General features: G+C 39.3%; 1 protein-coding gene across 2 annotated transcripts in view; it reads left to right on the top strand.

Annotated features, from left to right (window-relative positions):
- Positions 1–286: 286 nt before the first annotated feature.
- Positions 287–15,264, top strand: part of LOC120514773 (ICOS ligand-like) — a 134,202-nt gene continuing 119,224 nt past the window's right edge. The window contains exons 1-2 of one of the 2 annotated variants that reach the window (XR_005630521.1): positions 287–415; positions 763–830. The gene's annotated coding sequence lies outside the window, so the exon portion shown is untranslated. Of the gene's footprint in view, positions 416–638; positions 831–15,264 lie in introns of those variants that run through there. The other variant, XR_005630520.1, reaches the window with a different exon arrangement.

Below are 15,264 nucleotides of genomic sequence, written 5' to 3'. Positions count from 1 at the left end.
GCAATCTTAATATTAATTTGTCTGTTGCACAGCATGAATGTGAATATCTAATTCAGTTCATAATCAATTTAAACTACCAGATTATAAACGGAATGTTACACAACATCAAAGGATAAGATAGCAATAATTCTAAATTAAAGAAAGTCATGTCATAGAAAGGGTTATGCAGTTTTGTTTAATTTTTGTACAGTTTTGGAGGGTCATGTACAGCTCCCCCTATGGCAGCAAACACTGGTCGAGCCGATATTAACCAGTTTGAACTGAACGCAACACCTACGTGTGAATTGAGACGTGGCTGAATTCTTCAAAATCACAGAAAGTTCTGGTTTGTCGGCGAACCGTTAAGAGCTGTTGACGTCTTTCTCATTATCTGAACCTTCAAATGATGAAAGTGGGCTCAGGAATCAGTAAGCTAGTAAGCGCTCTTTTCTGCTCTCTCCTAATTAAAAATTCTGAGTATTTTTTTCGGTTCTGTCAAGTCCAGTTTTAATAAAACTCATCATATGAAGATGGATTAATAATTTATTTTATGTTAATCGATATGAATCACTGTGCTATTGTCTCTCGCCAGTTACACGGTTTAATGGGTGTGAACGTAGATTCGTTTACTTTTGCTTTCGTTTTGTCTTGTTCTTTTTTTTTACATTTCTGGTAAAGAGGTTTCTTTGTAGCTCGCCTACAACTTTTTTTTCTGTCAAATTGCTGACCTTTCGGGGTGAAGTTTAACATCTCCTCTCTTTTGATCTGGTGTGCCGTACCCAGGATCGCAGCGCAGGGCGACATGACGGCGATGGACGTGTAAACGACTTTTGCGACGTCGCATCAGACAGGTACGGTTGCCTTTAAATTAACCCGCAATCAGTCGATTGGCTTAAATAAGTTTGCAACTATATGTTTAAACATCGGCTTTAACCTTATTGTAGAAAAAAAAAAAATCTTTAATTTTACCTCATTCCCTATACCCCCCAAACTCGTTTGTTCTCATTGCGGACTTACTTTTGATTGTATGCATTCTAAAAGGGCCTTGATTATAAGAAGGGCGTCGCGGTTCACCTCTGATTCAGCAGATTTACACGTTGGGTTTCACTTAACGGGAAATGGACATTCCGTTCCTGCCCAGGTGCCCGTGTCTTGTTCTCCTAACCAAATATTAAATAAATCAGAACGAACGTGAAAAGAGGTCTGAATTAGTGTAAACCTTTTAGTGACTGCGTCTACCACAAGAAAAACAACATTTATTTATATAGCACATTTTCATACAAAAAATGTAGCTCAAAGTGTTTTACATAATGAAAAATAGAAAGATAAAAGACACAGTAAAAAATAAAATAAGTTATAAGAGTAAGGTCCGATGGCCTGGGAGGACAGAAAAAAAAAAAGAAAGAAAAAGAAAACTCCAGACTGCCGGAGGAAAAAAAAAAATCTGCAGGGATTCCAGACCACAAGACCGCCCAGTCCCCTCTGGGCATTCTACCTAACATAAATGAAACAGTCCTCTTTGTATTTAGGGTTCTCACGGAAGGACTTGATGATGATGACCATGCAGACTTCTGGCTTCTGATCCATCCATAATTGTTGAAACATCAGTAGGTGGTGGTGGTGCAGGCCGCCACCACAAAGAAACCAGAAAAAGAAACAGAAGAGAGAGTAGGGGTCAGTACGGAATTTAGAGCCACCATGAATAGTTATTATGAAGAATTGAACATACAGAGTATCAGGATTAAGTTAAAGTGAAGTTATAAAAAGGCCATGTTAAAGTAATGTGTTTTCAGCAGTGTTTTAAACTGCTCTACTGTATCAGCCTGGCGAATTCCTATTGGCAGGCTATTCCAGATTTTAGGTGCATAGCAGCAGAAGGCCGCCTCACCACTTCTTTTAAGTTTTGTTCTTGGAATTCTAAGCAGACACTCATTTGAGGATTTGAGGTGACGATTTGGAATATAACGTGTCAGACTTTCCGATATATAAGATGGGGCGAGATTATTTAAGGCTTTATAAACCATAAGCAGTATTTTAAAGTCAATCCTGAATGACACAGGTAACCAGTGTAGTGACATCAAAACTGGAGAAATGTGCTCAGATTTTCTTTTCCTAGTTAGGATTCTAGCAGCTGCATTCTGAACTCGTTGCAAATGATTTATGTCTTTTTTTGGGTGGTCCTGAGAGAAGTGCGTTACAGTAATCTAGTCGACTGAAAACAAACGCGTGAACTCATTTCTCAGCATCTTTCAATGATTTAAGAGGTCTAACTTTAGCTATGTTTCTTAAGTGAAAAAATGATGTCCTAGTGGTCTGATGAATATGCGATTTAAAATTCAGATTACAGTCAACAGTTCCCTTTAAGATTTTTACCTCCGTCTTGACTTTTAATCCTAATGCATCAAGTTTATTTCTGATAACCTCATTGAATCCATTATTGCCAATCACTAAAATTTCAGTTTTCTCTTTATTTAGCTTGAGAAAATTACTTTTCATCCATTCAGAAATACCAGTAGGACATTGTGTTAGTGAATCGAGAGAGTCGGAGTCATCAGGTGCTATTGATAAGTACAGCTGTGTGTCATCAGCATAGCTGTGGTAGCTCACGTTGTGCCCTGAGATAATCTGACCTAAAAGAAGCATGTAGATTGAGAAGAGCAGCAGACCCAGGATAGAGCCTTGTGGAACACCATATTGGATATCACGTGTCTTCGAGTTGTAATTACCACAACTAACAAAGAATTTTCTCCCTGTCAGGTAGGATTCAAACCAATTTAAGACCCTGCCAGAGAGGCCCACCCATTGACTAAGGCGATTTCTAAGAATGTTGTGATCAATGGTATCAAATGCAGCACTCAGATCTAAGAGGATGAAAACAGATAATTGGCCTCTGATAATAGATAATGAGAACAGATAAATGGCCTATGCCTTATTAGGGAAGTACCCCTATTGGAGATATTTTTTTGGACTTTCCATAGATGTGCAAAGTTGCTGCCCACGATGGGTTTACTCAATGAAATTTTCATTTTGGGGAAAAAAAAAAAAAAATTACCACTGGACAATTTTTTTAGTGACCGCACTTGCACTTTTTCCCACCCAGGCACCGTCAGGTACCTCTGCTACTTTCTTATAAATGTAAATCTCAAATCACTTCCTCTTTTATAAATGAAGAGAGCTCATTAAACAATAAGATCAATTAGAAGGAGATAAACGGACTGATTGAGAAACAAATTTAGTAGAAATAACAAGAAAAAAAAACAGTACCCAGAATTTTTTCTGGGGGTTACCAGGCATGAATGTGAAAGCCCCTAGGAAATGCAAAACAAGTGAAAGGGCACTGCAGACACCGACGGAAAGGGTCTTCTATAACATCAAGCTGTTTTTTTTTGTTCTTTTGTTGTTAAAGACATGGCTGCTGACTTCAGAATCAAATAACACCAACAGGTTGGCTTCCTCTTTTTGGGGTTTTGGTTAAAGTTGCTTAGTTTATCCATCCATCCATTATCCAACCCGCTATATCCTAACACAGTGTCACGGGGGTCTGCTGGAGCCAATCACAGCCAACACAGGGCGCAAGGCAGGAACAAACCCCTGGGCAGGGCGCCAGCCCACCACAAGGCACACGCACACCCACACACTAAGGACAATTTAGGATCGCCAATGCATCTACTGTAACCTGCATGTCTTTGGACTGTGGGAGGAAACCCACGCAGACACGGGGAGAACATGCAAACTCCACGCAGGGAGGACCTGGGAAGCGAACTCAGGTCTCCTTACTGCAAGGCTGCAGCGCTACCACTGCACCATCGTGCCACCCTGCTTATTTTAGTTTTAAAATTTCCATGGGATTTTGACATTAAGAAGAAAAACTCTAAGTTAGAGTAAACTACCTTTATTCAAAGTGTTCATAGGAAACGCAATGATTGTGTAATAGAGTGACTCGCAGAACGTCATAAAAAAAAAAGCTGGGGTGCCAACCTGGCCTCCCCGTTAAATTGTAAAGCTACAAAAATTATACAGACTTTGTCCAGAAAATTAACAAGCACCTTTGGGCACAGCAGTACAACAAAAAGATGAACCAATTTGGCTCTGTACAAGTGAGATGCCTTCTTCTGGGGATGCAGAAGGAAGAGACAAGACAGCTCGTGAGAGCGCCCCGTCTTAACCCAGGGTGGTTCCGCATATCTGGCCTGAGCTGGCAAAGTGATCCTCAGATGTGCATGCATGATATGATTTACTTCATGAGGTAGAAGTATGTAATAAACAAGAATAGCTGAGTCAGATATTTCAAATATTAAAACGTGTGCTTCCATTCAAATGTTTCAAGTCTAAATATTCTGAGTTGTGTCGGAAATGTGTCATCTTTCACCTGTTGATGGAGGTCGATATAGTGCTAGATCCCCAGTAAAGGATCAAATATCAAAAATAACATCAGATTTGGAATCTCTGACCTTGATACAGTCAAAAATGATGCCCCATATGCTTATGTTTAAGGTGTGTCATTTTTAACCTTACGGGTGTGGCTCTTAGAGGTTAAGACCAACACTAAAGAATCAGAAATCAAAACTATTATTGTATTTGTGATCAGTAACCTTATAAAAGGGATAAGACAACACTCCACATACCTATATATATATACTGTATATATATATATATATATATATATATATATATATATATATATATATATATATATATATATATATATATATATACTAACAAAAGGCAAAGCCCTCACTCACTCACTCACTCACTCACTCACTCACTGACTGACTCATCACTAATTCTCCAACTTCCCGTGTGGGTGGAAGGCTGAAATTTGGCAGGTTCATTCCTTACAGCTTCCTTACAAAAGTTGGGCAGGTTTCATTCGAAATTCTACGTAATGGTCATAACTGGAAGCAGTTTTCTCCATTTACTGTAATGGAGATGAGCTTGAACGCCGTGGGGCGGAGTTTCGTGTGACATCATCACGCCTCCACGTAATCACGCAGTACATAGAAAACCAGGAAGACCTCAAAAAAGCGCTGAAGAAAACATGCATTATATAATTGAGAAGGCAGCAAAACAATAAGAAGCGGCGAAAGTGACATATACAACCATATTCATGAGTTCTGCTACTGAAACAAAGCACGATGTAAACCTACACTTTAAATTAAGTTCATAAACAGACTGCTGCTGCCGTTTGTAATTTAGTGCCTGCCCATATAAGGCCGTCCGTCAGCGGCAATCCAATAGCAAACTGCCACGGGTAAATATTCACGGGTGAAGGACTGTGCTTATGGAGAGGAAGATGAGATGGTCAGGGTGGTGTTTGACACAAACTCAACGAAACTGCGAGAGAAAGTTTTAAGTGCCAGGACTAAGGTAACATTAAATACAGCCATGGACATAGCACGAGATGGCACCAGCACAGCTGGGAACCTTCGATGCATGTACACCGAGCGGCTCACGTGAACTGACGCAGTGCACAGATAAAAGCAACAGTTCCAAAGAGCGCTGAACAAAACCGAATTACACAATTGAAAAGGCAGCAAAAAATATGAAGCGTCTGATAAGCATATTCATAAATCCAGCTACTGCGGAAACAAAGCACACGGTGGAAAAAGTCAATGTCCCGCTAAAGGAAGACAGTGTAAAAAAACCCGTGCATGCAGTGTGTCAGGTCTCAGATAAAGAAGAAGACGAGCTGTTTATTGATGCAGTAAGAAACGAATCGATGAATGAAACCTGTCATCTTTACAACGATTGACAAACACGGAATGTAACTTGAACACAACACATCCTACAAATACGAACCTGATTGAAAGAAATAATGATAATCAAATCCTTGATGACAGCAACACTCAGTAACACTCACAAAACAAATACTGTATATTGACAGTCATGTTACGTTATTTTTAAAATGTTCCCTTTTCTTTTTCTAGCTTTTTAACACACTACTTCTCGCTGCGATACGCGGGTATATATATATATATATATATATATATATCACGATCTACATACTCGAATAATGGATACTTTATTCGCCATCAATGATTGTTTTGGTAAAGCCATACTCAGTGTATTCATTAGATGAACGGTAAAAAGTAAGAGCTAGGGAGGATGACTTATTGAGGCATGCAGGCTGTAGTGCGCGTCAACTCTATCTGAATTGCGCGATCACATTTGAAAAAATATATCTTTTCAAGTTCTATTTAGTCCATATGTGTCAAACTCAAGGGCCGCGGGCCACATCCGGCCCGGCGTGTAATTATATCCGGCCCGCGAGATCATTTTATATACTGTATTATTGTTATTAATGGCCCGGGTATATGAAGCGCTGGTAACACAATAAACTACAGATCCCATAATGCAGCGCTTCAGCTGCCTTGCCGAACACTTACCGCGTTAATCAAGTCTAGCTTATGATGCTGCAAGTTATTGTGAAGCTAGCTCACACGATGCTGAAGAGAAAAGTTGATTCTGAAAATAGAGCCTTTAAAAACCGATGGGAGGCTGAGTATATGTTTACTGAACCCGTGTGTCTCATTTGTGGAGCTAATGTGGCTGTAATTACAGAATTTAATCTAAGACGGCACTATGAGACAAAACATCAGGGTAACCTGAATGCAATGCAGAAGATACAGAAAGCAGAAGAATTAAATAAGAATCTGACACTTCAGCGGACGTTTTTACCCGTGCACAATCACAAAGTGATTTCAAGTGAAGCTGCTTTTATGGGAGACACAAATGCACCAGTGCACCTTGCCTCACTTTCCCTGTTGCCAAGTAATGTTAAACCAAGTCGTCACTACGGTGTTCCCAAATACGCACTTTGCTGATAAACTGAGCGCACTGAGTTTGCACGGCGCTTTGGTGACTTTGAAGAACAAAAAAAGTCCGTCTACATGTATATATGTGTATTTATGTGTATATGTATAGATATGTATATATATATATGTTTGTGTGTGTGTGTAAATATCCATCCATCCATCCATTCTCTCATCCATTATCCAAATACAGGGTCACGGGGGTCTGCTGGAGCCAATCCCAGCCAACACAGGGCACAAGGCAGGAACCAATCCTGGGCAGGGTGCCAACCCACCGCAGGACACACACAAACACACCCACACACCAAGCACACACTAGGGCCAATTTAGAATCGCCAATCCACCTAACCTGCATGTCTTTGGATTGTGGGAGGAAACCGGAGTGCCCGGAGGAAACCCACGCAGACATGGGGAGAACATGCAAACTCCACGCAGGGAGGACCCGGGAAGCGAACCCGGGTCCCCTAACTGCGTGGCAGCAGCGCTACCACTGCACCACCGTGCCGCCCCGTGTGTGTGTGTGTGTGTGTGTGTGTGTGTGTGTGTGTGTGTGTGTGTATATATATATATATATATATATATATGACAGTAACACTCATCACTCACAACAGTGACAAAACAATTACATTGACAATCATGTTACGTTATTTTCAAAATGTTTCCTTTTCTTTTCATTGCTTCTTTAACACTACTTCTCCGCTGAAGCTGGTATTTTGCTAGTATATATATATATTTTTTTTAAACTTTAGTGAAAAAAAGAAACTTTCACCCCTCATATCTCATTAGTGGGATCAGCTGATTTGGACTGCACAAGTTCAAGTCCTTACACCTATTGGTTTACCTTTTATCATAAGGGTGTAATTTCCTGTGCACAATGTGGTCCAAAAATGGACTAAACATGAGGGTTCAGGAGTTCAGGAGGTTGAAGGGTGTACTATATGCAGGGGTTTTTCTATATTGGCGAGTCAGGAGAAAATACATACATACATATATAAAAAAATACATACATACATACATACATATATAAATAAACAACAACAACAACAACATTTATTTCTATAGCACATTTTCATACAAACAGTAGCTCAAAGTGCTTTACATATTAAAGAATAGAAAAATGAAAGACATAATTATAAAAAATAAATCAACATTAACATTGAATAAGAGTAAGGTTCAATGACCAGGGGGGACAGAAAAAACAAAAAAACTCCAGACGGCTGGAGAAAAAATAAAATCTGTAGGGATTCCAGACCATGAGACCACCCAGTCCCCTCTGGGCATTCTACCTAACATAAATGAAACAGTCCTCTTTGGATTTAGGATTCTCATGGAAGGGCTTGATGATGATGATGGTCACGTAGACTTCTTCCTTTTAATCCGTCCATCATTGTTGGAGCATCATGAAGCTTTGAGTAGGTGGAGGTGGCGCAGGCCACCACCACAAAGAAACCGGAAAAAGAAACAGAAAAGAGAGTAGGGGTCAGTACCAATTTTAGAGCCACCATGAATAGTTGTTATGATGAATTGAACATACAGAGTATCAGGATTAAGTTAAATTACGATTAAAATGAAGTTATAAAAAGGCCATGTTAAAGTAATGTGTTTTCAGCAGTGTTTTAAAGTGCTGTACTGTATCAGCCTGGTGAATTCCTATTGGCAGGCTATTCCAGATTTTAGGTGCATAACAGCAGAAGGCCGCTTCACCACTTCTTTTAAGTTTAAATAAATACATACATACATACATACATAAACTGAAGTGATTTCCATGCGTTCCAAAGCAATTCTTACCATCACAATGTTAGATACAGCAGGCGGTGCTGCCACTTGATGAATCGCCTGCTCATATGTTGCTTGTATGGAGATGATATGTTCTCTTGTTTCTTTGTCAGTCTTTCTCTGGATACCCCAGTTTTCCTCCCACATCTCTAAGGCCGGGTGAATACTTAACGTGACGTGCTGGTTGCTCCAGTGAACGCTACTGCTATGCAAGTGTTGTGCTGTTTATACTTGCATGTGTAATTTACATAAATCTGGAAGATTCCACCAGGTGGCAGTACAATATATCATTACTGTGAGAAACCATTCAGCTTTGCTGTGTTGTGAATTGCCTGAAACATCCATTAAATTCTGAGGATACCTTGCCACTATATTTCCAAAAAGGATGTATGTTTAATGATTACACCCATCAATCCACAGACAGAAACATTACCTTGTTGGGGCATCGGCTCATTGTAAGGTGAACACAAGCACACACATACACTGGCGTCATTTTAGCGTCACCATATCCTCAAACCGGAGCACACTGAGCAAACCCACCAGGAAAACATGCAAACTGCAGGCAGGGAACACCAGGGACGTTACTCCCTACTATGAGACAGCAGTGCTACTGCTCTGCCACTGTGCTGCCCCACATGTGTACTTATTAAGAGTATTCATTATTTAAATAAATTTAATGACTCATCTGTAAAATGTAGCATACACATTTTAATGCATTTCATCGTGAAAGTGATATCAAGTATAAATCTAAGGATTCTAAATGTGCAGAGAGTTGGAATATTATAAATTGAATGTGTTCTGTCTGGTGATCTATTGCTGCCAGGAAGAAGCCCTAGAAGCACATAGTGGTTGAAAACTGCCTCAGTTTTAAGATGATGTTTAGAAGAGTCGGGTTTAATGATTAAATAAACTACGAGATTAATGTGGACATTTCGAGATTAAAGCCTAAATTCCACTCTAATCACAAAATACATATTGTCACCGTGTCCTTAATTTTTTTCTCTGTGGCTCAAACACAGCACTGTACATTCTGATGCTATTGTGACGGTGCAAAAAAAAAAAAAAGACACAGTACAGAAGATGGTAATTGAGACTTTTAAAATGTATCGTGTCATTACAGTTGGGAATATGCGACACTTGAATATAAAAGCACCACAAATGCAATTTGTATGTTGTCGTTTTGCTTCACCACATCGAACTATTCATCAAACATCGAAGAGCACACTTCGATCCCGTACGATCCGCTTTTTGTTACATGTAGATAGTAAACAGAGAGTCTGATGTCACATTCCAACTTGATCATACTGCACCCCCCTTGCCCCCGCAAAACAAACTTTTTGCTGGTATTGCAATTTGCCCACAAAAGAAAATGTGCACCCAAGTAAGAATAATGTGCAAAGTCATACCCTGCTCCTTGACATTCTGCACATTTAAAAAGCATTTCTAAAAAAAGCTTTGAGCTTTCCCAGGACCACAGCAAACTCAATAACAAAAGAAACAAAAGAAGTTTGGCTTTTCTTAGAATTGGACATCCAGCCAAACTGAGTAACAGGGCAAGAAGTTAGCTGACCAAGAACCCAAAAGAGCTCCAGAAGTGCTCTGCTGACATGTGATAGCCAGTTTAAAGAGGACCATCTCAGCAGAGCTCCATCAATCAAGTATTTATGGTAGAGTAGCTAGTTTTTATTTAAAGGACACTCAGAGCATGGTGAAAAAATTCTCTGGTTTGATGAAACAAAAATTGAACTGTTTGGATCTGATGAAAGGCTAGAAACCACTCATCACCTCCCTAATACCATCCGTATGATGTAGCACAATGGTGGCAGCAACATCATTCTGTGGTGGTGTTGGGACAGGAAGACTGATCCATATCTGAGGGACAGATGAATTCAGCCAAATACAGAGAGGTCGTTGAATACAACCTTCTCCAGAGTGCACACCACCTCAGACTGGGTCAATGGTTCACATTTGGCATTGCAATGACCCGAAGCTTACAGCCCAGACAGCGCTGGAGTGACTTCAGGTACAAGTTTCTGAGTGTCCTTAAGTGGCCTAGCCAAAGCCCAGTCTTAAATCCCAATCAGGAGAGACCTGAAGATGGCCGTTTACAGACTCTCCCTGTCCAATCTAATGGGGCTTGTGAGGATCTGCCAGGAAGAATGGGATAAACGGCCCAAATGCAAATCTTGTAGAGACTTACCTATGGAGACTTGAAGCTGGTATGGCTACCATAGGGGCTCGTACAAAGCAGTTAATTAAGGGACTGAATACTACGTGTAAGAATGAGAGATTTCAGCGTTTGATTTTTAATAAATGTGCAATGGGTGGGTTAGGGTTCTTTTCTAATTTAATGAATTATTTATTGTTTATCTCCTTTCATTTTGTCATTATTTAGTGAAAATTTGATCAAAAAAGCAAACAGTGTAAAACCTTTCTAAAAACTAGTTTTCATTCTGTCATTATGGGTTATTGAATGTAGATTCATAGTAAAATGTCATTTTTGCTAATTTAAATTAAATCTACAGCATAATGAAGTGTGCAGAAAGTGACGGGGTCTTAAGACTTCCTGAATCCAATGGATTAACATTCCACTTCTCACTTCACTGCATATTATTATTATTATTATTATTATTATTATTATTATTATTATTATTATTATTATTATTATTATATGAAATGGTGGAATTTATGATTTTTTGTTCTTTGTTATTTTTAGAGTGATTTGTATAAAAATCAAATTCACCTTTTTCAGTTTGTTCTTTTTTTTTGCCTTTCAAGACCTTGTAGGCCTGTTTGCTTTATGAAGCTGCAGCAGATGCATAAGATTTTTTTTCTTTTACTTTTCACATGCAGTTCAACAACAACAACAACAACAACAACAACAACATTTATTTATATAGCACATTTTCATACAAACAGTAGCTCAAAGTGCTTTACATAATAAAGAATAGAAAAATAAAAGACACAATAAGAAAACAAAATAAATCAACATTAATTAACATCGAATAAGAGTAAGGTCCAATGGCCAGGGGGGACAGAAAAAAACAAAAAACTCCAGACGGCTGGAGAAAAAATAATTGTGTAACATGTTTCTATGAAGAAGGCTGGGATTTTACAGGAAGGCTACACCACTTGTTTCCCGTTTCACTTCCTACCATGGAGCTTTCCATGCACAGTTTTGTGTTTTCTCATGTAATTCATCCTGATGTTCATCATTCTTGCTAAATTAGCAAATCTAAGCTGACATGCTGTGACAGTATGGAGGGGTTGCCCTTGTGATTAAAGTTCCCTCCATAATGTTGGGTAAAAAGACACATTGTGCTTTGATTTCCCCCTTAGCTCCACAGTTTAAACTTTCAACTCAAACAATCCAGACATTGTGATTAAAGTGCACAATGCAGGCTTTCTTTTAAGGGGATTTGCACACATTTCGGTCACGCAACACTTTTTCTATATAGTCCCCCCATGTTTGGGACACAGCAATGACAGGTCTATTAAAGCTGTCCTATTTAGGACTTTGTTGCATATTCCTTACATTCAATGACTGTGTGAAGTCTGTGATTCAGAGACAGGACATTCAGAAAGTATTCAGACCCTCTCCCTTTCTGCACACTTTGTTATGTGGCAGATTTCATTTTAAATGGGCCAGTTTGCCATTTTTGCCCATCAGTTTAAACTCAGTAACCCCTAATGGCAAATTAGATGTATTACATGACAGAAACTGAAATCTCTCATTCATATACTCTAAGTATTCAGTCCTATAATTCAGTACTTTTTTAGAAACCCCTTTGACAGCAATTTTAACTTTAAGTCTTCTTGGTAAGTCTCTAAAAGTTTTGTACTCCTGGATTTGGGCAGTTTCTAACATTCCTCCTAGCAGACCCTCTCAAACTCTTATCAGACTGAGTGGGAAGCATCTGTGAACTGCCATCTGTCTCTCTATACATGTTCTATGGGGTTTAAGTCACCAGATGCCAGTGGTTGAGAAAGAAATAGGACCTCCCAAGTGTTTCCATATATATATATATATATATATATATATATATATATATATATATATATATATATATATATATATATATATATATATATATATATATATATATATATATATATATATATATATATATATATATATATATATATATATATATATATATATATATATGGTTGAATAGTTTTACTGTCAAATAATGCAAAGAGTACGCGACACATGTTTCGCCCCAGTTCTGGGCTCATCAGGCATACACACTCACTGTACCCCCTCTCAGGGAATCGAACATCGGGCATCAGCAGCAAAGCCTCTTTACGTTTCGCCACGGCGTGTAGTTTGTTTATTTGACAGCATGTAAATCGGGGTAATTACATTCATGGCATTCATAGCCTGAATCACAATCTGATTGTATGGGTGGTTACCTACCAGGTAACGCTTGTGGTTGGTCTGCTGTCAAATAAACGAACTACACACCGTGGCGCAACGTAAAGAGGCTTTGCCGCTGACGTCCGAAGTTCGATTCCCCGAGAGGGGGTGCAGTGAGTGTGTATGCCTGATTAGCCCAGAATTAGGGCGAAACACGTGTTGTGTATTCTTTGCATTATTTGACAGTAAAACTATTCAACCATTCTATGATCTGCTTCTCGCAACTGAAAGAGGGCACCGTGGCGGATGTTTGCCAACTTGGAGACCAACCACAAGTGTTACCTGGTAGGTAACCACCCATACAATCAGATTGTGATTCAGACTACAAATGCCATATATATATATATATATATATATATATATATATATATATATATATATATATAGTAGAGATTGACACCCCGATCACAGACGGACTCAGAATGTCACCAAAACACACACTGTTTATTTTTATTTTTCTGCACACACAAAACCAAAACAAATCTTCCCAATACCTCAGTCCTTATCTTTCTTTTCTTTTCTTCGCTTCCTCCACTCCTCTCCTGCAAGCTCCATCTTCTTCCACCCGACTCCGGCTCCTCGAATGGAGTGAGGCGGCCCCTTATATAATGCACCCAGAAGTGCTCCAGGTGCTCCCTGATGATCTCCCTGCAGCACTTCTTGGTGTGGCGGAAGTGTTGCGGTCCAAGGCTCCCTAGTCCTTTGGGCGCCCCCTGGCGCTGGCCACAGCTCCCCACAGGGTTGATCCTTCCAGCTCTCTGGCTTCCACACTATCCAGGATGGCTGCCCTCTTGCATCCTGTGGAAGGAATTGCCCCTCTCCCGGTCCCATGCTTCTCCAGGCCTCCCGGTGGGGCAAGGTCCCTAGCTGTCTATCACAATATATATATATATTATATGTTATACTGTATTTCTGTGCCATTTTAATTTACTTGTTTGGGTTGTACTTTATTGTTATATATTGTTTCCTAAAAAATTATGAAAAAAATGTCATGGTTTAACCAAAGCTGCATCCCTGGCTGTAGTTCCTTTTTGTATTTGTTTTATTTTGTTATTATTATTATTCATTATTTTGAAGTATTTTTGTACTTACATATGTGTGATGTTATTTTCTTTTTGCATTGCTTTATTCCTCAATCAGTATTGCTCTGCTCATAAATCCATTTGTATTTTTATCTTTGGGTTAATACCGTTTTTTAACTTCCCCATATTTTGTATTTTGAGCTAAAGGAGGCAGTGCCCCCTGAAACTTCAGCCGAGGGGACCGTCCTAGGCCCATAAAAAGGGCTGTGTGGCAAAGGAGGATTCCAGATCTGTACTGAGTTAAGAGCAAGTGGCGTTCACTTCAGAGTGTCAGTCACAACACTGGTAGAAGATTCAGAGTATTCCACACAGCAGCACAAAAGGATGTTATTGATGATTTATTAGATGGCGTGTCAATAATTATAGGTAGTTAAAACTATATTTGTCCCCAGGGGGAAATTTGGCTTTTTACAGAAGTGCCTCAAATAAATGGGTGGAGTGGTGGCTCTGAGATTAGGGATCTGTACTGGTAATCAGAAGGTTGCTGGTTCAAATCTCATAGACACCAAAAGTGATTCTACTTCATTGGGCCCGTAATCTGCAATTTCTCCGTCCTGGGTATGACGTTAATCTACAATGTGGGCCCTCCAACCTGGAGGGTTGGTGGGAGAATTGGCACCCCAGACACCATAAAAAAAACCTCCCAGTGTTCCATTCCATCTGAACTATTATGGTGATGAGGTGTCACCCGTTGCATGGCTGCACTCGGGTCCTAATCTCAATTCAATTTAATTATTTATATAGCACATTTAAAACAACATAGTAATGCTGTCGCAAAAGTGCTTTACAATAATAGAATAAAAGAAAAACAAAACAATTAACATAAAAACATAAATAGAAATAAAATATATGAACATAAAATAAGATACATAATAAATAGAAGTAATGTTATATAATCACAAAGAGAAAACCATCAGTATTACTGAAGGTCACGGAAAGCAAGTGAATAGAAATGAGTCTTTAATCTCATTTTGAATTGTCGACGACTCCTTTATGTGACGAGGTAAAGACTTCCACAGGCGAGGAGCAGCAGCAGCACAAGTCCTGTCTGTCCCCCTTAGTCTTGCACTCGGTACGAGGGACAACCAGAGACAACTGACCAGAAGATCTAAGCACTCTAGATGGCTGGTGTAAAGCACACAATTCAGATAAATAGGCAGGAGTGAGCCCATGTAAAGATTTAAAAACTAGCAGC

This window comes from Polypterus senegalus, chromosome 1, assembly GCF_016835505.1.
Source record: "Polypterus senegalus isolate Bchr_013 chromosome 1, ASM1683550v1, whole genome shotgun sequence".
In the NCBI taxonomy this organism is placed as follows: domain Eukaryota; kingdom Metazoa; phylum Chordata; class Cladistia; order Polypteriformes; family Polypteridae; genus Polypterus; species Polypterus senegalus.
Note: the sequence above shows the minus strand (reverse complement) of the source record. Positions and strands in the feature narration are given on the sequence as shown.